Source organism: Nesoenas mayeri (genome assembly GCF_963082525.1).
Source record: "Nesoenas mayeri genome assembly, chromosome: 9".
NCBI classification, from domain to species: Eukaryota; Metazoa; Chordata; class Aves; order Columbiformes; family Columbidae; genus Nesoenas; species Nesoenas mayeri.
In genome coordinates this window covers 2,856,304-2,881,897 of record NC_137557.1, presented here as the reverse complement: position 1 = coordinate 2,881,897, position 25,594 = coordinate 2,856,304, and positions in this window count along the sequence as shown.

Here is a 25,594-nt window from a genome sequence, read left to right as displayed (position 1 = left end):
TGGGTTTGTTTTATGGAATTTATTTTTCACTTGTTATCTGAAAGTCATGTAAAAAACCAAGGTAGCCCACAGCTAGCACTTGTGTATATTTGAAGGAAACTCAGGATGCGTGGCTAGAACAGGATTTGTTTTATACCCTCTTAAGCTGAAGCTGCAAGAGGTTGCAGCACAGCTGGCTGGGTCACATCACTTTCCATACCATGTTTTACCATGTGGTCATAAGCTCTTACTGCAGAGAGAAGAAATGAGGAAAGGCACTGAAGGTGTTAAAGCCTTTTGACATCTGTGACATCCATTCTCCAGCTTATAATCATCCTCTATTCCTTGTTCCATCTCTGTCCCTTACCACTTACCACCCCATAGTTGCTCATTTCCAAACCCTGTGCAGCAGTGCTGAAACACCCTGATCTCATAAAGCCATAGAACATTTTGGGTGGGAAGGGATCTCCAAAGCTCATCCAGTGCCCCCCCTGCCATGAGCAGGGACATCTTCACCAGCTCAGATTGTTCAGAGCCCCATCCAGCCTGGCCTGGGATGTCTACAGGGATGGTTCATCCACCACCTCTCTGGCCAACCTGGGCCAGGCTCTCACCACCCTCACGGGCAACAATTTCTTCCTCATGTCTGGTCTGAATCTCCCCTCTTTCAGTTTAAAACCATCACCTCTTGTCCCATCGCAGCAGGCCCTGCTAAAAAGTCTGCCCCCATCTTTCTTACAGGCCCTTTTTCAGTACAGAAAGGCTGTGATAAGGTCTCCCTGGGATCTCAGGCAGGAATACTTGAGAGGCTGCAATAACCAGGTATGAGCCAGATCCAATATAACTCACTTCAGCCAATGCTGAAAAATTAACACTAACAATACTTCCACTTTTTTTATTATTATTATTATTTCTACTTAAAAACAGCTACACGCATACCATCTAATTCTGCAATCATTATTCATGTTGCATAATGTTTTATTCACATGCCTAGCTGCTGTCAGACCAAATAAGAGTATTCAAAAGAACAAATGCTGTTTCGGGTGAAAAAAGACCAGGGAGCTGGGCTCACAGCACTTCGTGAACCATTTGTACTGGCTGGCTGACACAGCAACATCAGGATTTCACAAGGGCTCATCAAAAATGGGTTTGCTTTTTGGAAAAGTTTCTCAGATTTGTTGTTTGCTCTAACAAAGTGAGAAATCCTGCTGGAAAAATTAACAATATCTATTAAAATCTCCTAAAGTGAGCAGGACAAGATGGTGATTTTCTGCAAGAAGAAATCATTTTCAGATTAAATTAGTTGTTGCTTTAATTTTAGTAGCAAGAAACTGTTGTTTAGCCACCCACTCAATTTTCAGGACATTTCTAAAAAGCTCTGGTTTGAGTTTCTATCTTGTCTTTTTCCTCCTTTCACCATATGCTGTTCTGACATGCCAATATATCATGGAGCAAGGTTGTCAGATCCTTCCTCTAGAGTTTTTACTAAATAGTACTAAAAACAACTGTACAGCTCCATCTATCTTACAAAAAATAATAAAATGCAATCAAGACAAGGAGTTTCCAGTGGAGACCTTGAAAGCAGTCCTCTCTGACTTCACAGTAATTGGGGTTATTAACATCACTAATTTCAGTGCTGATGTTAGGCCAGTTCAAATGTTGGCCTGACAGAGAAGAAGTGAAACACCTGCAGGAAACACGTTTCTGTTACATTGTGCTTGACATGGGAATTAATGGGTGCAATTCTATGGCCTGTGTTATGCAGGAGATCAGACAAGATGATCCTAGTGGTGCCATCTGGCCTTAAAAATCTATGAATCTACATTTAAATTCTCACTTGAACTTAGGTAACCTCTCCCTAAGCCCATCTGCATGTTGAATATTTCCATTAAAAGGCAGTTGCTAGCAAGCCAAATATATTTTATTAGTCTCAATCAGCTTTATTTTATGTAGCCACTGACACTGCATTTTGGCAATAAAAACCCAGAAGAAAACCCATCACAAAACCAAGAATTTATGCCTATAAAGGCAAAGAACAGAAAAATAACGAATTAATGGTTCCTACAGCCACACAAGTTCAGGGACCCAGTGCTGAGCAACCACCGGCACCAAGCTCTGAAGAGCAACCTGAACAAATGAGTAGTTGATATTTGTGTGTGACAAGTCCTGGGAATTAATTTGGCTGAGATGTAGATGAATACTTGCCCAAAAAATGGTCTTTGGGACCACTGAAAGCTCAGGAAGAGAAGTCATTCAGGTTTTAAGCGAGGCAAATAAAGAGGAACATATCTTGTGCCTCAAGTTAGAGTGATTTCTTGTTTTTCCCTAATGATTGTTCAGCCAAGGCCTTGCTACAGTGACTGGCTTTAAACCAGGATTTAAAAAGACAACGGAATGGGGTTTTTGAAGAGTTTCAGTGGCAAAGAGGGAGACGGAAACCATTCTCCAAGGCCTGACAGCTCCCTACTGTCTGCTCCAGTGGCCTATGACCACCCAGGACTCTCGGCTTGCCAAAGACATTTTCTTCCATGTTTTATTCTTAATAACCACAGGGTGGGGACCGCCTCTAAACTATGTATACATATGAATGGGAAGATGATGTCATTTAAGCACTTCAGTTAAATCAGTCTCGTACATATATATCTTGTCAGTCAGTCAAAGGCCCATAATACACCAGCAGAACCCAGATGATACAATAGTTTTTCACAGGTCTCAATGCAATTTGGAGGTGTCATATTGTTATCTTGATGTACCCAGGCTCGGAGAGGTAGGGACTTGCCTGCAGCTACACAGACAGAGCTGGGTCAGATCCTTCATTCCCTCTCTATTAACTTGGTAATATTTAATGAGATTTCCTTGCTAGAAAGCTAGAACAACTCTGCAAAATTTCTGAAACATATTCTTGATGGTTACACAGGAACAGCGGGAGCCTGATCCAGAATTTATTGAAGCAATATTGCTCTTTGCTTTGCATTTAGAAGCAACCAAGAGTGAAGGAAGAGAGAAGAGGTAGAAATAGAGCATCAGCAGAAACTTTTATCCCTGAAGTTTGGGTTTATTGGGTGGACAGGTTGTTTTTTCAGTTTATTTGGGTTTGGTTTTAAATATATAGAGAGATATAATTTGGATCTAAGGTTCTTCACTCAGCTGGATTTTGTTTCCCATGAAAACATGTTCTGAATGATCAAATGTGGGTTATTTCTAGTGAGATTACTTGAGGAAATATATTCATGAAGAGACTGCATCCTGCTGATGCAAAACAAACACGAATAAAGAGACAAGCCAGGAAAGAGATCTGAAGAGAAGCAAGTAATGAAAGGAACATTTTGGGCACAATGTGTTGTTGGTTATTATTATACTATGTCCATACTCTTTTCCCTTATTCTCAGCACTGTACGTTTTAATTGTCCCCTGAAGAAATGGTTCTGTAGATCCATCCACAGAGAGCAAAGGCTCTGTCAGTGACAACCAAATTAATTTCTCTGTTGGAAGCATGAATGTGACTTAAAACCACAGAACAACGTAATTTTAGCAGTTTAAATCATCTTTCTTTATAATAACTATTGCCCTTTATACTTTGGAGGCTAAGAGCCCTGGTAGCACAACACCTATTTAGAAAGACACCACTAGTAAGGAGTTAGTAGGTCTGATGGCAATGTTGCTGTAATTTTGTGAGATCAGTATATTGATTAACATTCTTCAAACAGATAACAAGGCCTTGCCTTTTGATTTAGCACACATAAGAGCAAGCCACTCCTACCTACAAGCCATATCCCGACTATATGTTGCTTACTATATGCAAGTCAACTTACACACCTTGGAGTCACTTCTGGGTTCAGGTTTTCATTGCACTTTGCCTCAAAGTCCAGCCCAGCTGGAATCAACCCATCACTCTTCAGTGCAAAGAGGAGAACAAGACCAGAGCTTAATGTGTGGGAGAAAAGCAATATTTTCTTTCATATCTGCGACTATGGCAACAAAACCTATAGGAGATTCTATATGCACCTATGCCTAAAAACATCTGTGAAGAACACAGCCATGTCAAAATATAATCTGCTCATTCCTGCTGAAGGAGTTCCTTCACATTTTCAAAAGAAACAGATGTTTTATACCTATATATGATCCATATGTGATAAGAGAGAGAAAGCACATAGATTAAAAAACAAACCCCAGACCTCCACTGGACTTTAAAATGTTGACCCTTTCCTCTCCTATTGATACACAACAGAAATGCTAAGGGAACTCAACCAGTACTTTGCTTTGCGGTCATGAACACTTTTCAGACACAGCTTTGGATTCCAGAACCAAAGTATTTTGTTGAGTATTTTGATGCATTGATCCACACAGATAACACTAGAATGACTTTAACTTCAGGGAGCCTGTAAAACATTCTAAATCATATTAGACGAATGTTTTAGAGGTGGCATAACCCAGCATTAAAATTAAGGAAATTTCTGCTTTAGGACTGCTTGTTCAAGTCATTGCAGCCTGTTGTGCAAGGGCCTAATTAGGCAAGCTTTGCAGCAGGATGGTCCACTGAGGACTATTATATGCAGTGATGTGTTGCCACTTCCATGTCAGTAAGCCCTTAAACAGCAGATTATTGAAGCTGAGAGAGGATATCCAGAGGAATTATCTCTCAGTGTTTGCCCAGTTCTTATACTCTGGCCCTGTGCATCTGGTCCTGGCCACTGCCAGAGGCAGGACACAATGAGCAGATGGTCTTAGGGCTGTTCTCCTGCTTTGCTGGGACTCCCCATCACAGGCTGGTACAGCTGGGCACCAGAGGTCTCACTGCTGCTTTAGCTCATTTTGAGCAAGAAGCATGGAAAATCCCGCAAAAAACACGGATGCCCTCCCTCACCATGTTATATATACATATATGTTCAGCTGAAAATATTCTCTTCCAAATCTCCCATCCCACAATTGAATACAGAAGACCAACAAGGAGGAAGAGGAGCCACCACTTCACCTTCTGGGCCACTGCCCCATGATAATAGTAGTCTTCTTAAGGACAACCTTCTCTTTTTTCAACACAACACTTTATAAAACCCTTACATCCTGTTTAAAAATGTCTTTAATTCCCATGCAATAGGCAAAATCAGGCTGAGACATCTTGACAAGACACCCCAAAACTGTAATGGGCTACAGAGCTGCTGAGCATCCCACACGTGACTGGTGTGTCACACATCACTCTCCTATGATCTCAAAAGCTCCAGGATGGCTAGATGTCAAACTATTTATTGGCAGGAAACATCAGGAAGAGATGTGAAGTGTCCTTAGTAGAACCATCCACCAGAGAAGTGCTGAAACCACCTTTCTTTTCAGAGGAACACACCTACATTTATATCTATATAACATTCTTTCCCATTTATGATCCTTTCCCACAAATATTAGTGAGGAAAAAATGGCAAGGAAGACCTAGCTGTCCTAGTGTTTATATGTATTTTCTTCTAGATCTAGATCTATGTATTTCTTAATTATCAAAGCTTTATATTTTGTACTGTATATATGTGACTAGTTAACACTTTCAATGGCATTTTAGATGGCATCACATTGATTCCCAATACATTGTGCATTTGAACTGCACATTTTTCAAAAGCTCTGTCTGTGTGTGTTCTCTTGTGTTTATTTTGCTTTAAATTGTTATTCACAAAAAATATAATCCCTCACAAAAATGAGAGAAAGAATAATCCTTTATGCATTCAGCTTTTGTTGAATTGTCCAGTGCAATTTGTGAAGTCAAAGAACGAAGTTTAGCTGTGCCTTGCACCTCTGCTTCTAAAACAGCTCTTATGTTTAAAACAATATCAGCAAGTTCAGGGCACTCAGTAAAAATCCCAATTTATGACAAAAATTTCTGTTTGGTTGGCACAAACCTATTAACTCAGCTGAAAAGAGTGACAGTAATTGCAGCTGGCTAAGGGTTGATAAGAAAACTCGGTCCACTAATTTGAAAGAAAATTTACAGACGAGCAAAGCCATGTCAGACAAGAGAACCAAAGATAGCTGCACTCGATGTTTTCTAATGCCAGTTAAAAAAAAATATATATAAAAGAACGGAAAAAAGAAAGAACCAATTCATAATATTTGCACTATAAGAGACATTTCTGAAGTGATAACTGCATAGTGCTTTATACCTTATTCTATTGATGTCTACTCACAGGAAAATGAACTTTATATCGCATTCCTAGAAGGGAACAGTTCTTCCTCAGTTTCACCATGTTCACACAATTTTCTCCCCATCGTCACCCAAGAAAACCATCATGTCACTTTTCCCCATTGTGACAGGTTGGCATCGGCTGTCCAACACAGGTGGCTTGAAGTGCTACCAGCATCTTCTCTTCCAGCACCAAAACTTTGGGTGTGCTGTCAAGTCTCTGTGTGGTCCATGGCTGAGAAGTCCCTTGGAGAGACTCTGTTCTATAGGACTGAATTAAAGCATCTGACGCTACTCAACGATGGGATGATCATTGTTCTTTTATCTGAGTTTCAAAGAAGCTCAGTAGAGTGACCTTTTCTCGAGTCTTTTTTCTCTGATTCCTTCTGATCTGAATTTTCTGTAGAGGAAGAACTAAAAGAAAAAGAAATGTGCTTTTCCATCCCTTTTTGTTCTGTGGGAACATTGCGAGGTGTATCTGATTTCTTAGGTTATTGGAAGGTCTGAGATTTTTGTATTACCTACGATAAAAATAATTGTTTCAAAGATATGAAGCCTTGTGCTTCAGGCCATAGGTCAGTTGGTAACTGATGGAATAAGGAAAAAAACCATTTCCCTGTGAGAAAATCATTCCCCAGTTGTCCATGATGGGTTTCTCACATCTTCCTAAGGAATGACTGTCAGAAACAGAGGTTAAAATAAGAGCATTTCCAGCCTCTCCAGTATGGCAGCTCCTCTGTTTCAAAGGCGTGGTATTTTTTTATTAATTTCAACACTTGTGCAAATAATATATAGATTTGGACAGATAGGGTTTGCTGGTCTTTGTATATATATATATGCACATATTAAATGAGAAATTACTTCTGTTAGTGACTTTATTCTTAATAGGGCTACATCATTATGTCACATTAGTGCACACTGTTAAATCCTAATTCACACTTCCATGCAATTAATGTTGTTGGCGCATATTTGCAGAAATAAGAACATCCCTGGAACTACCTGTGCTACCCACTTCCTTACTCAGGCAACAGAGTAGAAAGATGTTCCACACCGTTAATTCACTCCCTTTTAATTCCACATCTCATGACTCAGTTTCCCTGATTTTCATTTCACATTTTTATGCCATCTCTCACACAGCTCATGTTCACAGCTACTATGGGCTGTGATTAAGTGCTTTTCTCTGAGCACTTTCCTACAGATGCAGCAGCATCTCCTGCCTGTAAAGCTTTTGAATTTCCAGGTTTTTTTCAGTGCTATGATTTCCAGGGAGATTTTATTCTCTCAAGGAAATCTCAAGTATCCGCTTGATGTCTTGCAGGGCTCATTTTGGGTTTGAGTCTGGGAAACATCTTGTTAATACAGCCCTCTATGGGCTATAATAATACACAAATGAATAAAACCTATGATGTATATGCTGTCAACGGCAAATATATCTCTGGAAAGAAAGAAAGTGCCTTACAGGTATGGATATAAACCTTTAAAAAAAATAAGCATAAGCAGCAGAACAATAGAGGAAGTTTCCAATGCATATGTAAAATTACAAGTGACATTCACAGATCAACAGCAAAGGGATAGAAAAGACCTGCTGTACTAAAACAGAGTAATCACTCCCATTTGGTAATGATTTCTGTAAGTACAACTCATCTGACAGAGTAGGATTTATGAGGTTTGATTTGAATGCAACAGCTCATTTTGGTGAGCACTCAGAGGAAAAAAAGAATAGTAACAATTTTTAAAAAATCAGAAGAAGCCTGTAGACATACCAGTCTGGATTACAAGGCACCTTTTTAAGTGCAACGTTCAAGACACTTTAGCCGAAGTTACACACAAATTATACAGTAATAACGACAAGTCAAGGTGTACATACTAAATGCTGGGAAAGCAGACTTGTGTCACTGTGGATAAAACTGAATGAATGGAGCCCGAGAGGCAAAGTGACTGAAATGAAAAGAAAAAAACCCTGAGAAATCAGCAAGTTGTGCAAGTCTAGACTGACTATATGAAGTGTTATCCGAGCACATAATATATAGCAAACCGATTCAAGAACCCCAGAAACCATATTTCTTGCTGTAAAGGAAAAAGGTATGCCTGGGAATACTTGCAGATGTTGCAGAACATCCTTCCAAGATGCCATCAGGCAGCACTTGATAGAGTTTACAGACCAATGCTCCAAGGCCTACAGAAAATGTAAATGGATGGGCAGTCCCTGCTTCAGTCACAGGTCTCTTGGCGTGTCCATACACACGCCTGGGCTGTTTGGAGACAAGCCCATGCACCTTCACTGCATCCATAAATCTGTGCAGGTGGCACTGGCAGCTCGGTTCTGTCCCATTGCTCGGATTGACGCTTGGCAAAGCACGGGCTCAGGGCAGCCGAGCAGCAGCACTGCGAGCCCACACTATGAAAATAAGTTAATGCAACGTGCAAATCCTTCCTGAGTACCTAGACAGTCATCGCACTGTAAATCACATCTTAAGCAACCTGTAAACCATGCATTAACTGCTTGCTGGGCTTAAACCCAGCTAGGTGGGAGCTCCAACAATTGTCCCATGTTCCCCAGGCACATTGCCCCCAAAATAAATCCTGCAGCAGAGCAGCAACATTGCTACTCTCATGGATTTTACCTGGGCTCATGTCATGGATCATCATCTTCAAACGCAAAAGATGGTACAATTTACACCATTTATTTTCTCAACCCAGTAAGAGAAACTGACTGTCTGGGTGAAACAGTTAAGGAGTCCAGGCTTAATGCAGAAAAGGAGTTTTATTGGGATACATATGGGAAAGAACACAGGAAAAGGGGTAAATCAAGGCACTTCCAAACAAGTGGTACAAAGAGGTAAAAAATTCTGAACACAATAGCAAAATACCCTTCCAACTCATCCTAATCTATAGGTGGTCGCAGCACAGGATACCTATGGCTCATATAAAACCTTCTGGAAATTTCTAGGTACTATATCTTACATGAATATGAAAGACAGCCTCACCTTATCCTCGACCAGGCACAATACTGAATTTTAATCACTCAATAAGAATTTGATAGCTTGCAGAGAGGAGAGTTTCAGTAATAAGGTTTGATAAAACATCACCCTTGGGAGAGCTTGTACGTAAACACTGCACAAGAGTTATGCAGCCCTGGTATACAGCTTTCATGACAACAAATCTATCCAACATCAGGAACAAAACTCAGGACTTAAAAAGGTTGTATCTCTGCATAGCAATGATCTTTTCCTCAGAACAATATTTGTTCTCAATGAGGTATGCAAAGAAAAGAAGAGATGGGCTCCTCCCCTTCCTAAATCTTGACCAAAATTATTGTTTTCAGGAAAAGGATTAAACCCAAGACTTTTGCCAGCAGTAGAAAACGCATTATTTGCACAATAATCACTGCCCCCAAATGACAGCTCGGTGTCATTTCATATTTTTCTCATGTCACCTGACGGCCAGGGTTTCTAAGGAAACACCAATATTGGGGGAGATGGAAGGAACAGAAGAAAAGGACAGAACCTAAAAATAAGACTCACGTGCCTCTTCCAGACATTAAAACTGCCTGATAAAAAATCGTAAACATCTCATCTTTGGAATAGTAACACTTCTAAGACACCCATAAGACTTCATCCAAGTGGAATGATTTTGCACTGAGCAATATTTCGCTATGAGAGAGTTATATTTACAAAATCATACTCTCTTAAAGGATGTCTGGAAAAAATATGCTGACTGGACTATTTCTTAAATTACCCCAGAATAAATGGAAGTATGATCATTTTGCACCCCTGCAGCCGCCAAAAAAACTCAAAGTCTTATGCGGAGCATGAATAGAAGAAAAGATTTCACCTACTTTGAGTACTGATGGTTTTCATGCTGGAAATGTAGGATCTTATTGTATTTTTTAAATAAAACCAAAATGGGTGTGGGAAGAGAAGATAATATCCTTCCCCTTGAGCGTTGACAGGGCAGGCTGGAACCAGATGTCCAAAACACTCCAAACTCACCTGCACTAGATGTGCCCAAAGAAATAACATCGTAACACAGCAACTTAAGCACTTTTTGGTCAAGTTGAAGTTGAGTTAGGAAGAAGCAAAAATATACTAGGAATATTTTTGGAACATTGTAAACCTCTAATTTTTCAAAATGTCAACGCTTGTCCAGTTAGTGCAAAAAACACCCTACTCTTGGTGGGATATGCATCAGGGATATTTCCCCATCCGAGATGAAATTAGGACTCCGGTATAAAAACGGACTCTAGCCTGGTCCATAACAGCACATAGTACAACACTGAAGACATTTATTATAAAACAGCTTTGACACAAAGCTCCCTAGAAGCACTTAAGTATTTTACCATCTCTCCCAATTATGCAGGCAACCACAACCAGCGCACAGTTAAGCAGATGATTTCACTGAATGTGACTACTGGGCTTTAGGCTATGTATAAATATTCAAATTTTACTCCCAGACAGTCACTAGTACGCTCCATGTACAGATCAGGAGGGAAATATTTGTGGTACTGAAGTCAGAATGTTTCAACGTGTTTTTAGAAATGGCAGCCAGATATTTATTTTTAGTATAACTTGGATGTTTTGTGCTGTTGGTGTTAAGACAGAGATCCCGAGCACATCGGTTTAGCAGTACGCGTAGACCCCTAACACCAAGTACCACGATTTACTGTGAAATCTGCATCAATGTTGAAATAGTTCTTACAGAATCATAGAATTATTTTGGTTGGAAAAGACATTTAAGATCATTGAGTCCAACCATTAACTCAACACTGCCAAGTTCACCACTAACCCATGTCCCTGAGAACCTCATCTCTGTCTGCTCAACCCCTCCAGGGATGGTGACTCCACCACTGCCCTGGGCAGCCTGTTCCAATTCCCAACAGCCTTTTCCAGGAAGAAATTGTTCCCAAGATTCAATCTAAACCTCCCCTAGTGCAACTTGAGGCTGTTTCCTCCAATACTATCACTTGTGACTTGGGAGAAAAGACCAACATCCACTTCACTACAACCTCCTTTCTGAGAGAAACAGAGAACATATATATCATACCTGTAAAATGTAGACACATATATAAAGCTAATTAATTCTTTCCGTGTATTTTTATTTAAAGGAGCTTTTAGCCACTAGTTTGTAAGTATAGAAATATACTTGTTAAGATATAGGAATCACCAAAAGTTTTTGTCAGAGGATGACAGGGACAAGAAGCAGACAAGCAAAACTGAGCTGCTCAACCAGTTGTGAGGACACTGGTCCCTCGTCTCACCCCAAGCATCCCCCCAGCCCTGCCCACTTTAGAAAGCAACTGCCCTTCCTTCCTTCAGTGATGGGGACAGACAGTACAGCCAAACTTAAAACAGTAAGGTTTGTTAGCTACCTTAAAGGATGGTTGGTACATCTTGTTTGATAAAATGCTGAAGTCTCATACCCATTTGCTCTCCTTTGCACGGCTCCAAGGCTGGAATGGTGGGAGTGCCCAGGGCTTTCCAGTTTGCTTTAATCAGTGCCTTAGTCAGCCACTTGCAATAAGCTGAAAAAACAGCATTTTGATGTGTAAAAATTCATTTTTAAGTGTTCCCATGGATCATATGCTACAAAAGAATTAATCTGGTGTCTGAGGCAGGTTAAACATTTTCAAATTCAAACAGACATTACCTGAGTTCTCCTGCTGCAGGAGCCTCCTTCCTTTTGTGAAACCATCAGCTGGAGCCTCGGAGGTGCTTCAATTAGCAGCACACACACACCTGAAATAGAAAGCAAAGGAAAAAAAAGGCACCTCTTGCTATTTCCCTCTCTTGTTACAGCCACAAATTGATTTGTGCTGTTCCTGAGTTTGGTCTTTTTCAAGTTTGATTCATGATGATAAAACAACAGGAAGAAAAAAAAAAAATATATATATATATATCTTCATGCCTGATTTAGCAAGTGGGCAGAACAAAATCTCCAGCCTGACTAACCACACTAACCTTTTAAAATGTTGTATTTTCATCGACTGGCCATCCCCCTTCCTTGCAGGCGGCTGAGGCTGCACAAGGGGAGAACAACAACTGCCAGTTAATCCAATTACAGAGCACTCTAAAGGTTGAGGAGATGGAGTAGCTTGCCATTTGATATATGATTATGGGGGATTAAACTCTTTATTCCTGTGACAAAATTTTAATAGGGACAGTAAATGACTCTGAGAACAATGCAGAATATCTGCAATTGTTTAAGGATGCTTGGTGAATAAGAAAGAAATGAGAAAACACAGGAAAAAAAAAATAAAGGAAAATTTCCAATCCTGTTATAAAATACTCAACAGATTTACAAACCTTTTTTATGAGGCTCCTTGAAGTGGCACTTTGGGAACCTGCTATAAACTATAATCAAGAGGTGGCACAGAAGGGCCAAGAATTGAAGCAAGGTCTTGAAGGTGAAACCCTGAGAAGCTTCCTGCAAAGCAGAGCTCATGCTGAATACTTAGTACAGGGATGATTATATCAGCCCAAGAGACAAGGCAGATACCAAGGAGGAGCACGTGTATAATTTCGACAGCAGTTAATTCCATTTATTGTCCTCTTGGTTCCAGTAGCAATACGACACGTTCTTCAACACCTCATGACCATAACCATATTCCCAAGGTCTTCCACGGTATCTTCCTATGATTTGAAATGCTGTTGTCCTAGTAAATTAGTTAGGAAAAGAATGAATTATAATTATAAAAGAACTGGACCTTGCAATTTGCAGCCTTGGCCTGTAGGACTGGATCTGGCCATGAGGAAGAAGGGGCAGAGAGCAGCATACATATACAAGCAATGTCCAAAACACAACAGGATTCTGGTGATTCTGGTAGTATTTTTGTATTTTATCTGAAGAACAAAAATCCCATTTTCACAATGACTAAAGGATCAGAAGCTTAAAAGGCATTTTGATCCCTAAACACGATGATAGATGATTTGGAGATTTTCAAAAGCCATTTATGAAAGGCAGAGACCAACACAGAAGTTAGGACTAAAGCAGAATACTCATAAATTTAACCTTATACTGTAGAAAAAGGAACAAGTAAAGTCGCAGGCAACGTCTGTTCCTGAAGACATTCCAGGTCTAGAATGCAGAGCTTAGAAAAAAGATAGAAGTTTCCCTAAATTGCCCAGGCACCTTAGTAAACCCATATAAGCTCAGTTCTATTTCTCTGAGTGCCTAAAGGTGCTGGGAAACATGGCCTAAAGGATCAAGACTTGGAAGGTTCCTCAGGGACTTAAGGTCCTCAGCACATTCAAATGTGTCTTTCCACAAAGGGACTTCGCTTCTCAAGTCATTACAACCGTATAGGAATAGGCGCCTATTTTATCTCAATTTAATTTTATTGTATTAACTCTGAATCTGATCTGGATCACACCTTTAAATGCGTTGGATTCCAGAAACAGCAGGAGAACAGCTGTGAATGAGAAATACCTCTATGGTCAGATTTTCATAGATTTGGGACTTCTGATTCCATCCCTTTAAGAATAAAACACAGAAGAGCGACGCATCTGAAACCTTGCTTGATTTCTAAATAATTGAACTTTCATCATGGTTGTACGTGTTTCACTTTAAAAAATATGAAATATCTTTAGAATATTAATTTGAACATTTTGGAACTGGAGTCTCATTTTCCCAGAAAAGGTTTATATATCTCCTGGTCTCTAAAAACTGCTTCTATGTTTCTTCACAGAAAATAAGGAATATGAAGTCCTTTTATCTTTAACACATTTCCCAGGGGAACACTTTCGGCTTCAGTCTCAGCTGTCCACAGTGACTGCAAATTGATTTATTCCTTGTAATGGTCAAACTTTGTCATCAAAATGCTGGGAAATGCTTTAATTCAATCTTTGCATGTCCTTTAACTTTTGGGTTTTTATCTCTTTTGCTGTTTTAACAACTGTTAAAATGTTAAAGGCAATCTTTTATTTATTTATGAAGCAGTCAAAATCAAGGCATTAGATTAGAAGAAACCTGTATGCTTTACTCAAAGTAGTAAATATGCAAGACAATATTTTTCAGCCCACATTCAAGACTAAAGTTAAATAGGAAGAGTAAAAAAAAAACTAAAAGAAAAAAGTTTAAACTAAAGGAAAGGAAAAAAAATTGCATATTTTCAGATGAGTGTTATAACTGCAGTATACACCACTCATTTATACAGATGTATGTGTTTCTCATTGCGTGTTTAACCTCGTACAATATCACAATGATATAGAACATAAAGTTCACAAAGTCATTCTTAGTTTAGGTGTGAGAAAGTCTCATTCAAATGTGAGCATAAAGATTTTCTCAGCTTCAATCTCAGGTATCTGTCTGAATACTTTAATATATGCAGACTTCCCCAAGCTATAACTAATAAAACCTTTCTTTAAAAGCATGGTCCAGCTGAAATGAGCCAAAAAGCCCAAAATGTCAGTGTTTACATATTTTCCAAGTCTGGTGTGTTCTGTTTGTACCACAGACATAGGTGTCCTGGACAGGCGAAACTAAATTCCTCTTTTTAACTGTGAATGTTGCTAAGCATTTGTTCATGTTTTATGTAACACGCTAACTTGTCTTTCACTTTTTTGTATTCCCAGGTCTCATCATCTATATATATTTAATGTTCTACTCTCAACTTGTGTCTTCGTTTCTTATTCTGAAAAGCATATTCAGCAAAAGCCTTTTTTTTTGAAGCTCTGTCATAAGTCATTGTAATTTAAGATCATTAATCAAGTTTTCCCTTTCTGTATTGACTTTTAGACTTCGAGTCCAAATCTGTCATCCCCTTACCTTATCTTGGCAATAGCATCTGTTTTTACGGGGGGATGTTTTGTTATGCTCCTGTCATGTAAAACCTGGTTCTTTACCAAGATTTTAGGCATCAGCTTAATGAGAGATTGTTTTTCTTTCTCCAAGACAAGTGTCTGCAAGCCCACTGCAAAAATAGGTGCAGCCTCACATACCTGTAGCAGTGAAGTGCCATTACATCAATGATCTGAATTTTACTAGTATGGTTTTATACTAAAATACTTTACTTTGGGTGTGGAGGGTTGGTTTTGTTATTGTTGTTTTGGGTTGGGGGTTTTTTGTCTGTTTATTATTATTATTTTTGTGTTTGGGGTGGTTGTTTGGTTTGTTTTAGTGTGTGTGGGTTTTCTTGGTTTGGTTTTGATTTTTTGTTTTATTTTATCCTTAGGATCTCAGTAATTACCTTTCAGCTTCCAACTGTGAAAATTTTAGCCTGTGCATATTGTGCGTGACTCATCGTGGTCCTTATGTTACTTGGAGCTGGGATGAAGAGTGAGTACCCGTTCTCTCTAAAAAACCAAAACCAAACAACAAACTCATAACCTTGCTCTTACGAAATACACTTCTAACAGAAAGAAGTTAACAGGGGGATTTATCCATATTCAGGAGCACGGAAATCTAAATTGCTCCTGTCTCCTCCCTGAGGTAGCAGAAGAGTTTTAACAGCTGGCCCTTCAGCACGGTGCTGGTAACACATTAATGGAAATAAGATCCTTACAGTCAAGGATTGACTGTAATCCAAGTTTAAAACACCAAGTTCAAGTCTTCCAGGCAATTTTACACTTGGATAGCTTACCACTTACAGTTATCTCTAAATGTGAATGCAAAGAAAAAATAAAGTACATTTGAATGCATGCATATCTTTATCCACAATATCAGTGTTCTGTCTGTTACAGTCTATATCGGTTATTAGCTGATTGAATATGATGTACCAGCCTGCGTTAAATAAAAGAAATCTGCAGTTCTTTTTCAATAAATATATCACAGGATAAAAGTATTTCCTTATTCCAGCAGATTCATGGCCACCTCTCTCCATTCCTGCCAGCAGGCAGCAACAAATCCATCACAGAAAATGATAAGAAACCCTGTCACTGGCAAATGCAATCAAAATGATTTTTTTTATTATTATTATTGTTTTTAACTTCAAGGAAATTAGCCTCTAACCCAATGCTAGAGGGTGAAATATGCTTAGAAAAATGCTGATACATATTTCTTCAGCAGAGCCAATGACAGATCCAGATCCAGGTACCACTTTCTGCCCCAGTTAAATTTGGGCCTTGATACGCATAAACTTACAGCAATGGTTTCTACTATTGTTGTATATTTCTTTGTTAATATACAGGTATTTCTCCTGTAGCAAATTGTGTGCTTGACAACTTCTTGTTCTAATTGCATTATTAAAGCAGCAAATAGCAGCAGCTAGTTTACGCTCAGTACATCATTAATTATTTACTGTAAAATGTAACCTAAGTGTATCTCCTTTGATTAGCTTATTGTCTTGAGCATTTTATCTTGATCTTTTGACTCTCAGCTCTTACAGCAGTCTTCCGAGAAATCCAGTGCTTCACATGGCTGCCGCAGTATTTCTGAAACACCACCGTATTTTATTCTGTAGCTTTTCCTTTTGACAGCCTGACTATCTACCAACATAAAATTGTGGTTGAGCATTTAACTTTCATCAGCACAATGACATCTATTCCTTGGTCGGTACTGTATTCCTTAGATTTTGTGCACACTAGAACTTCGATTGCTAGTTTAAAAAACGATGTGTATCAAATGAAAAGCTCATATTGTTTAAGTGTATTTTTCAGCAATGGATGTATCAGTCACTATTTTATTTGTATTTTTAAATCCTCTAGTATTGTCTAGTCTTGTCAAATATTAAGAGATTGGTATCCTCCAAATATTGTCGTCTCACTATTAATGCTGGAACCTTGTCATTGCCTCTTGCCATTATGATAATTTTTTCCACTTTCATGTGATTTTTCTTAGTCAGTTTTAAATCCACAAGGAAACCTTACCTGGCATCTTGGTGGCTTCCACAACATCATCTTCTGAAGGACTTTTAACACCCTTCTCTGAAACCCAACAGAGTAATTGTTAATCATTGTTAATTGATAGTCTCAATAAGAGCTGTTGGAGTGGAAAACCCTCACCAGGAGAATCTTTAGGGAAAACTTAAGGAAAAATACAATAATATATGTCATGTGCAAGTCTCTTATCAAAATCACTCTAATTGTACAAGTAGATAATTTTCGGGAGCAAATTCTGTATCAATAAAACCACCGGGAGATACCACTAACTTGTGACAATTTTCTGGCCAGTGATATTTATTTCATGCTTGTATTAGTTTTGAAAGATATTTAAAAATATGAGTATGAAGTTTCCAGGGACTTAATTGCAGAAGCCATCTCAACTGTTACATCAGATAGGATTTTGAATAATTTATTTTTATTGCACATATTCTCTCTGCTTTTGTGATGATGCTTTGAAGGTGTTGGTTATACAGGGAGGAATGGTGGCAAAACTGGTATACATGTGTCATTACTGCCTTTAATAAAATAGAAATTATTACTTTTGCTTTAATTTGCTACTCTAGTTTTACTGCCTGACCCACCTATAGGAACATCTATTCTTCTCAGGAACCATGATTAAAAGGATGACATTATAACTTCATACATTTGACTTTACTAAGCAAACTACTATCAATATAGATAACACTCCCAATTGTGAAGAGTAAAAGTAATACTTCTCTTGTTTTATTTCCTTCTAAATAGTGTTAAATAACAAGAAAGGTATTCTGAATTTTTTTTTTCTTATGTACTTGCTGATGCTGTTGTGTTTTCCAGGGATATAGGTCTCAGAAGCACTTCAGGACAAATTATATTTCATATATATGATTTTCCTGAGTAAAGACTTTTTTTGTGAGCTAGAGACACAGCCCAACCTAAGGGCATGTGCTTAGTTTTGATTCATTCAGTAATGCATCTATGATAGTAATAACATAACAGCTTTTAAATGTTTAAGTGTTCCAGGCCAGACTGTTTATGAGGGACTTCATAGACCATCCTTCAAATCGGACACATTAACAATATTCTCCAGACTGACAGAAATATTAAACTTACAGGGCTTCTTGCCGTGAAAATACCTTCATAACCTCAAATGAGTCTACCTTTCCTTCCTTAGATTATTCCAGTAAATTATTATTGCATTACACAATCTAATGAGGGAAATTAATTTCTTAAAATTGCCTTCCGTGAATGAAACCAGGCATAAGGTATATAATTACTTCAGAGTTTCTTTTTTTTTCCAGAGGAAAGAGAATTACAGTGAACGGAACAAACTAGGATGTCTTAGATGGAAAAGTACTATATTTTCTTTCCAAAACAATTTTACATAATAATTCTATTTTTACCCTCCCACTGCTTTCTATCCAATGTCTCTTCTTTTAGAAGAGTTACAGTGATTGCACAAGATAAAGCTTTTTAGCTCCTTACGTACTGATTCCATAATAATTAAAAAGAAATCTAAAGATTGCCTATACAGATTTTCTTTCAGACTCTTTGAATTATCTCAGGAATACTTCTTCAGATAGGAGCTTTTGATATATATAACTCAAATGGGATACATTTTATTCCTCCTATATTATTAGTAACTCTTCAAAAAGTGCACAATTTTCTAGTCTTGTTCTAGAAGGCACTTCTAAGTTCAGGATAAAGGCATTGATATTAGTGGCTAGAATATGACCCTAGTGCATTAAATTCCTGAAGCATCTTTATAGAAAGTCATGAAAAGAGGTTTTATTTTTTTTTCAAAAGTTAAAGAGCCAGTCTGAAAATAAATAAATTTTAAAAATCCAAACAAAAAACCCAAAGCCAAAATAAACCGACCCCAAAACCCAAGTGAATGTTTTCACCTCTGTCCAATTCCATCTTCTTTTCTGACAACGAATGGGGAGTGCTGCTCATCTTCAGCATCCTGTCCTGTCTCCAGCATCCCTTCCTGTCTCCAGCATCCCTTCTTTAAGACTGATCAGCTCAGTATCTCTGAGCTCATTGTGACAGCACCCACAACACCCCCAGCACGCAACTGTGGGTCCCTCCTGCATTTTTGGACATCACAGCCTTCTCAGATCCTTCCTAAGAGTCTAAAGGTTGAGATCAGGATGGGCTGCACCCTCAGATAAGTGAAAACTCTCTGTAGTTTTGCCTTCACACACCTCAGGGTTATGAACCATGTACTACGGGTCTGTCTCACCCACGTATGGAGCAGGAGCTACAGATCTACAGATCTTTCTCATGGGAGGAGTCAGCTGGGGGATGCTTGGGAGATCCCATGAGGGAAACCACTATGGAAATGCTAAAAATTACTACTGTTTGCAACAGCTGCCAAAAAACTCCAGCTCCTGCAACAGGATTTCAGCGCAATCCTGAACCGGCACGGCCGTTGCGGTAGCACGTTGCATTAGTTTTATCAGTTAATGAAAGACCTGAGGCAATCTAATTCAGGCTCTTTTTCTGGGGAAGCATGCCAGCTATATTCCCAGGCCAATTATTGCTTTCACAAAGTGCTCTAAATCTGTCAACAAGCAAAAGTGTGAACTACAGTACAAAAACACAGTTAAGAAGGTGACCCAGTTGTTATAAGAGAAATGTTTCTTCTTGCAGTGGGAGCAACGAAACTTGGCTGCCTAACAGCAGCAGCACCAGATCATGATTAAGTGATATGCTTATATACTATTAAGACGTGCCAAAAAAGTCCTTTTTTATTAAAAAAAAAAAAAAGTCTATACAGTTTGATAGTAAATAAATGCTTATTCTCCTACACATCAATATGACAAACACTTTGCAAACTGTTGTGGTAACTCCCAGGAAGGTTCAAATAACTCCTCTTCCTGCTGGGACCATGAGCAAAGGTAGAGCTTTTAGCTATAGAAGTAACAATGCCTCAATGTACATGGATATATTTTTCTAGAAACAAAAGTTAACCAAGGGAATTATTTAAAAGAGTTGCAATCAATTTCCGTAACAAGCCAATATCTGTGTCTTCCTTAAACATTCAACGTTATTGCTGGGTAGGCAGTCTTTGTGAAAAGAAAAGAGAAAGCTATGCAGTGTTTATTTTGAATCACTGTCATACAGGCCAGCATTTGAGAAATCACCCACCTGTCTTACTAGAACATGTGAAAACCTCTTGCCATGTACTAGGTAATTTCTTTTTGCCAAATGTATATGCAGTAATTAAATAGAGTGTAATGTTGCCTCAGCCCCCTCGAGGGCTGCTGGCATATGCTCAACAAGTGCAAGTGCTTTGGCTGTGCTCAGCTCCTCCGAGAGAGATTGATTTGCATCTGAAGCTTCCGTGGTTTAATTCCTCTGCAAAATTACCTGTGATTTAAAAGGCCAAAAGCTATTCTAGATTGTCACTATTCCCCACCCTTTGGCTCCAGTCTGAATCTTAGGGCTGGGTGCCAACCCACCACAGCTCTGGAATTGCAAAACTCATTCCGAGGAATCTCCAAGCAAAGGAGAATTGTAGCACAAAGCCCCAGCAAGTACATCGTATTTCATGGGGTGCAATTTGGTAAGGTGTTATATGGGAAAAGGAGACAAGATTTTATAATCACATGAACTAAAACTACAGGGTTGATGGTGACTGTCAAAGTAATTATGAGAATGAATCATGTCTGGCTCTATAGTTATTGTCAAAGTAATTCATTATTTGCTTTAAAATAACATTAAAATTTAACCAATAAAACCACTTACCGATGGCTGATTTTACTTTTTATTTTTCCCCTTGTCTAAATGTCATGAAAATATAAAAGAAAAGAAGTCAGAAAATTATCTTAATCATAACAAACCATCATTCATCATTTAAATAAATAGAAAACTGAGACATCTGATATCGATTTAGGCATATCATTTATCTAATGAAATATTACAGCTTTTTTGCAAGGGTCCTGAGGGGCTTGAAATTAAATAAGACATTATTTTATTTTTTTTTACTGAAAATGTGGCCTTATTTAAAGGTAAAAAAATACCTGAAGACATGAACTCTCCCTGTATTCTTTCCATTTACACACTTTAGCCTTCTCCCTGTGCCGGTAATGACTTCTGCCCCAGAGTGAGGTGACTTGGTGTTCTTTCCCTGTTGATTCTGCCTTTGTTGTTCGGTAATTTCCATCTTTCCTGAAGAGATAAGCACCAAACTGGGCTGGCTGCCAGGGCAGCCAGTGTGGGAGGGATGCAGGAAGGTGACCCCGGCGGTCAATCCCATCTTCACACCTCATCCCCCCCACACCAAACTTCACATCTACAGCTTCATCTCACCTTGGCTTCTTCTCAGCAAATCTGCAAGGAGCCATGGACAAAACATCATCTGGATCCACAGCAGGGCAGAGAAAAATCACAGAAGGGAAGATAAGGAAAGCAAGCTAAAAGGCAATCAGAAGGTTTCTTTTTCTTCCAGACAATGTCCACTGAGATTTGCCACGTGGTATTGATGATAGCAGTGTCGGCTGTTAAGGAAACAGAGGTTCAGAAAGATACATGGGTGTGTTTTCCCCAGTTAAACTGGGAAAACAGACCAAAAGAGAAGTGAAAGAAGGAATTAGCCAGACGCATGGACACTAATAGCCCAAATTGGGTCTGGTTTCTGGGCTAGAACTCAGTGTAGTTGGATTTTGCATTGGTTTTCAGTTGTCTGTATGATGCCTTTACTTAGAAATGAACACAGCTATTCGATTGCCCATCAGACGATAAATAAGCCTTGCCTCCAAATGAGTTAAATGTCTTGAAAACTGAACTCTTCAGATTTTATTAGTGATCGAATAGCTCTAGGTGTTTCTAAGCAAAAATCAATAGAGAGATTAGCTGCAAGAGTCTGCTGAGAGATTATGGCAAGACGTCTGTCAAATGAAAACACAGTGTATTCCAAGACTGAACGCTGCCTTTTGGGTTGGGGACCAGGTGCGCAGGAGCTCATTCCATACCTTTTACTCCATGGACCATTGATCGCTGGCTCTCCGCAGCACAAGGAGCATCATCCTATATGGCCACGTCAATGATTAGAGACTGCAGGCATGGCGCACTCCATGGAGTATTCAGGCAGAGTTTGATCAGGTCAACAACTTACCCTGGGAGCTTCATCACTCAGGATTTCATTGCTGGAGCTACTGTTTTTGTCAGGGATGTTTATGTTCTCCATAGCAGAGCAGTTCAGATGCAAACATACTCATCCCACCACACTTGTGGGGCATCCGATGCACAGCCAGCACCTTGATAAAATGTTTGAGTTTTATCTAGATTGATAGGAGTCTTCCTTCAACAGTCAAGGTGATCTGGTTCCTCATGGATTCAACAGGGCTGTCCAGTTTGGGCACAAGAGAGATTCATAAGTCACATTTTTAAATTTGTCCTTGCAGATGGAAACCTCTTTGCCAGGCTCCAATCTCCAGCTGGTTTAAACTTGACAGGATTCCTCTTAATTTTTAAGAATAAAATTCCATGATAAAATTATTTAAATATACATTTGTTGAAACTGCATTTTTACCACTGCTGTACCTTTGGGTATGAGCAGACCTGCAGTCCCCGCACCACTGTATCCCTAAGGGGATTTTTGTGTACTTCCATTGCAAAGACTTACACAATTTACACGTGCAATATCTCCATGGATGGGAGAAGCTACAGCCTGCCATTCAACTTGATTTAAGTATCGATATTTTTATTTCGCTAGTGTGATGGTCAATGCTCCACATTAGGAAGTAAAATTCGCTGTACATTCTCAAACTATGTTACAGGTTTTTAATATATTTTAAGCTTTTTACAACAAGTCTCTTATTCTCAGATGAAATTGAATTTTTGTGTATTTTTAATGATCTCATTAATGGCTTGTCAAGCACCTGTGTTTCCACAAGCAGTTTTACACATCTCTAATCATATCATTTCAGACAATTCCCTTTTATACTGTTTTGTGAAGTCTGATGAGGCTTCACCTCCGAGCAGAAGTGATCTGATTCTAAAGAAACTAAGAATCAATTGTACTAAGAAATTTGAATGCAACAGCAAGACACTGAAAATAATTATTTGCAAATATGTCTAAACTTATGAAATTGAATTTCAAACAAGCTCACAGCCATACAAGAAAGGAGTATTACAAAAGCAGTTTGCTTTGAAGTTAAACTGAATATCAAACCTGAAGTTAAAATTTAGCTAAATATTAAAGCTAAAATTAAAAAAAGAGGTCAAATGAAATGTCCATTCTTCAATGTCAATAGAAATAACATCTGATGTAGGATGGGCTTCTGTGTGGCAGTTAGAGGGAGTATGAGCACAGAACACCTGTGGAAAAGTACATAAAATTTACCAATAACTTACTCAATATGATTAAATCCAAATGTTCATAAAGTAGTAATTGTACTCTGGGAACTGGAAACAATGTTAAAGCTGATTCTGTGTCAAAATGCATCTTTAAAACTTAATATGAATATCAAGTTAACATAAACAAGAAAAGTGTCATTCTGTTCTCTATTTCTCCTAACATGTAGACACATTTAAAATAAAAACATATCAAATTATCTGATCATTTATTTATCCCTATAATGGATTTCTCTGCTTGTTAAATGTAACAGAACAGGACATCTATTTTATCTTCACCGGGAACTACTTCAAGACAGGGAATTTCTAAGAATATTTCCAAAATTACTTTGCATTAGATAAAAAGAAAATTAATAGAGCTGCCAAGCTTCTTGCCCTTGGTGAAATCCATTTGAGTTTATAGCTGCCATTAACAGTACTGTTAAAAATCCTGGGTAAATTTAAGATTTCAAGTGAAATTTCTAAGCATGCCCATAGCTATGGAAGGCATCTGGACAAGTAACCCAAGCCAGTGAAGAAGACCAGTGAATCTATGTGCAAATATCTTACACAGTCTGAAAAGTTACATGCATTTACTTTTATTTCACCACCAACACCCTCTTGTTCAGTCTGTGATCAGACTATTATTTAATCACTGTGATTTGAAGCTACATTTCAAACCCTTTTCTCTCTTTTCTTACCTCTTCTGGCAACTATGGACTCTGCATTTACATGCACAAAACAATTGTTTTGGAGCTGCCTCTTCTATAGATACTCACAACTTCCCTGCTTTTACCAGAGATTCTGGATGTTAATTTTTGTGACAAGAACCCACTGCTGTGGAGGATTTATAAAGTGAAGTGTCTGGCTCCACAGCAATATTTTAAGAAAGCAATTCTGTTCCCCAGTCCCCTCACCCTCTAGGGAATCTGTAAATTCCACAAATTAACTCTACAAAGCGGCGTGCCCTATCAGGGTTTTGCATTGTTTTTAGCATTTAAAACAGTGTCCTAAGGTTTCGTTTGATAAATCCAGACTTCCAAGGGAAGAATCTCTCCTCCAGTGTCCCACCTGCTCCTCTTTTCACCAGACTCCCAATTCCTGCATACATCAAAGGATAGGCAGCTTTGAACAGAAGTGACGTGTTGTCCCAGAGTTAAATGATGTTAACTAACTACCCCAATGTGCTAATCCTCTCCAAGAGTTTTTGTCCACTCTGTAGATAACAGACATTTAAAAAAAGAAGAAATAACAAGGAAGACATTCCTCACTGTACTTCAATGCCTTCTCCTAAACATAGTGGCCAACCTGTAGACCTGCCATTTCTAGACCCATACAGAAGTTCACAAACTCAGCCCCTAAATACTCGGGTCAAAACTGCCTAGGGTGGAGAAGAACATATGTTGTGGTCAGCAGGTTGAGGGAAGTGATTCTGCATGTCTACTCCACTCTGGTGAGACCCCCCCACAGTGCTGCATCCAGCTCTGGAGCCTCCAGCACAGGACAGACATGGACCTGTTGGAGCAGGGGCAGAGGAGACACAGAAATGATCTGAGGGCTGAAATGGCTCTGCTGGGGGGACAGGCTGAGTTGAGGTTGTCAGACTGTAGAGCAGAAGGCTACAGGAGATGTTATTGCAGCCTTTCCGTACTTAAAAGGGGCCCATAAGAAAGATGGGACAGACTTTTTAGCAGGGCCTGCTGCGATAGGACAAGGGGTGATGGTTTTGAACTAAAAGAGGGGAGATTCAGACCAGACGTGAGGAAGAAATTGGTGCCTGTGAGGATGGTGAGAGCCTGGCCCAGGTTGGCCAGAGAGGTGGTGGATGAACCATCCCTGGAGACATCCCAGGCCAGGCTGGACGGGGCTCTGAGCAACCTGAGCTGCTGAAGATGTCCCTGCTCATAGAATCATAGAACAGTTTGGGTTGGAAGGGACCTTTCAAACATCATCTAGTCCAGCCCCCACTCCAGAACTGTTGGACTGTGTTGCTCATGCAGAACCAGCTCCCAAACCACAGTGTGACACCACACACCTGATGTGGCTTCATCCCCGGTGGCTGTGGGGTTGTTTTCTGCTGTACAAGGCCCTTACTCTGCTGCAGTGACCTACTTTCATATTCTGGTTTGATAAAGTTTAAGAAAAAAAACCCAGACAAATCCTCCAAGCCCCTCAACAACAAAACCACGCACAAAGAAACAAGTAACCGCTTCTTAACTTGTTCTTTAAGATTCTTAAGAGGTTCTGGAAAATAAATAAGACTCAAATCCTGTAATTCATTCTTATATACCTGAGGCAATACAATATGCATTTTTGTATG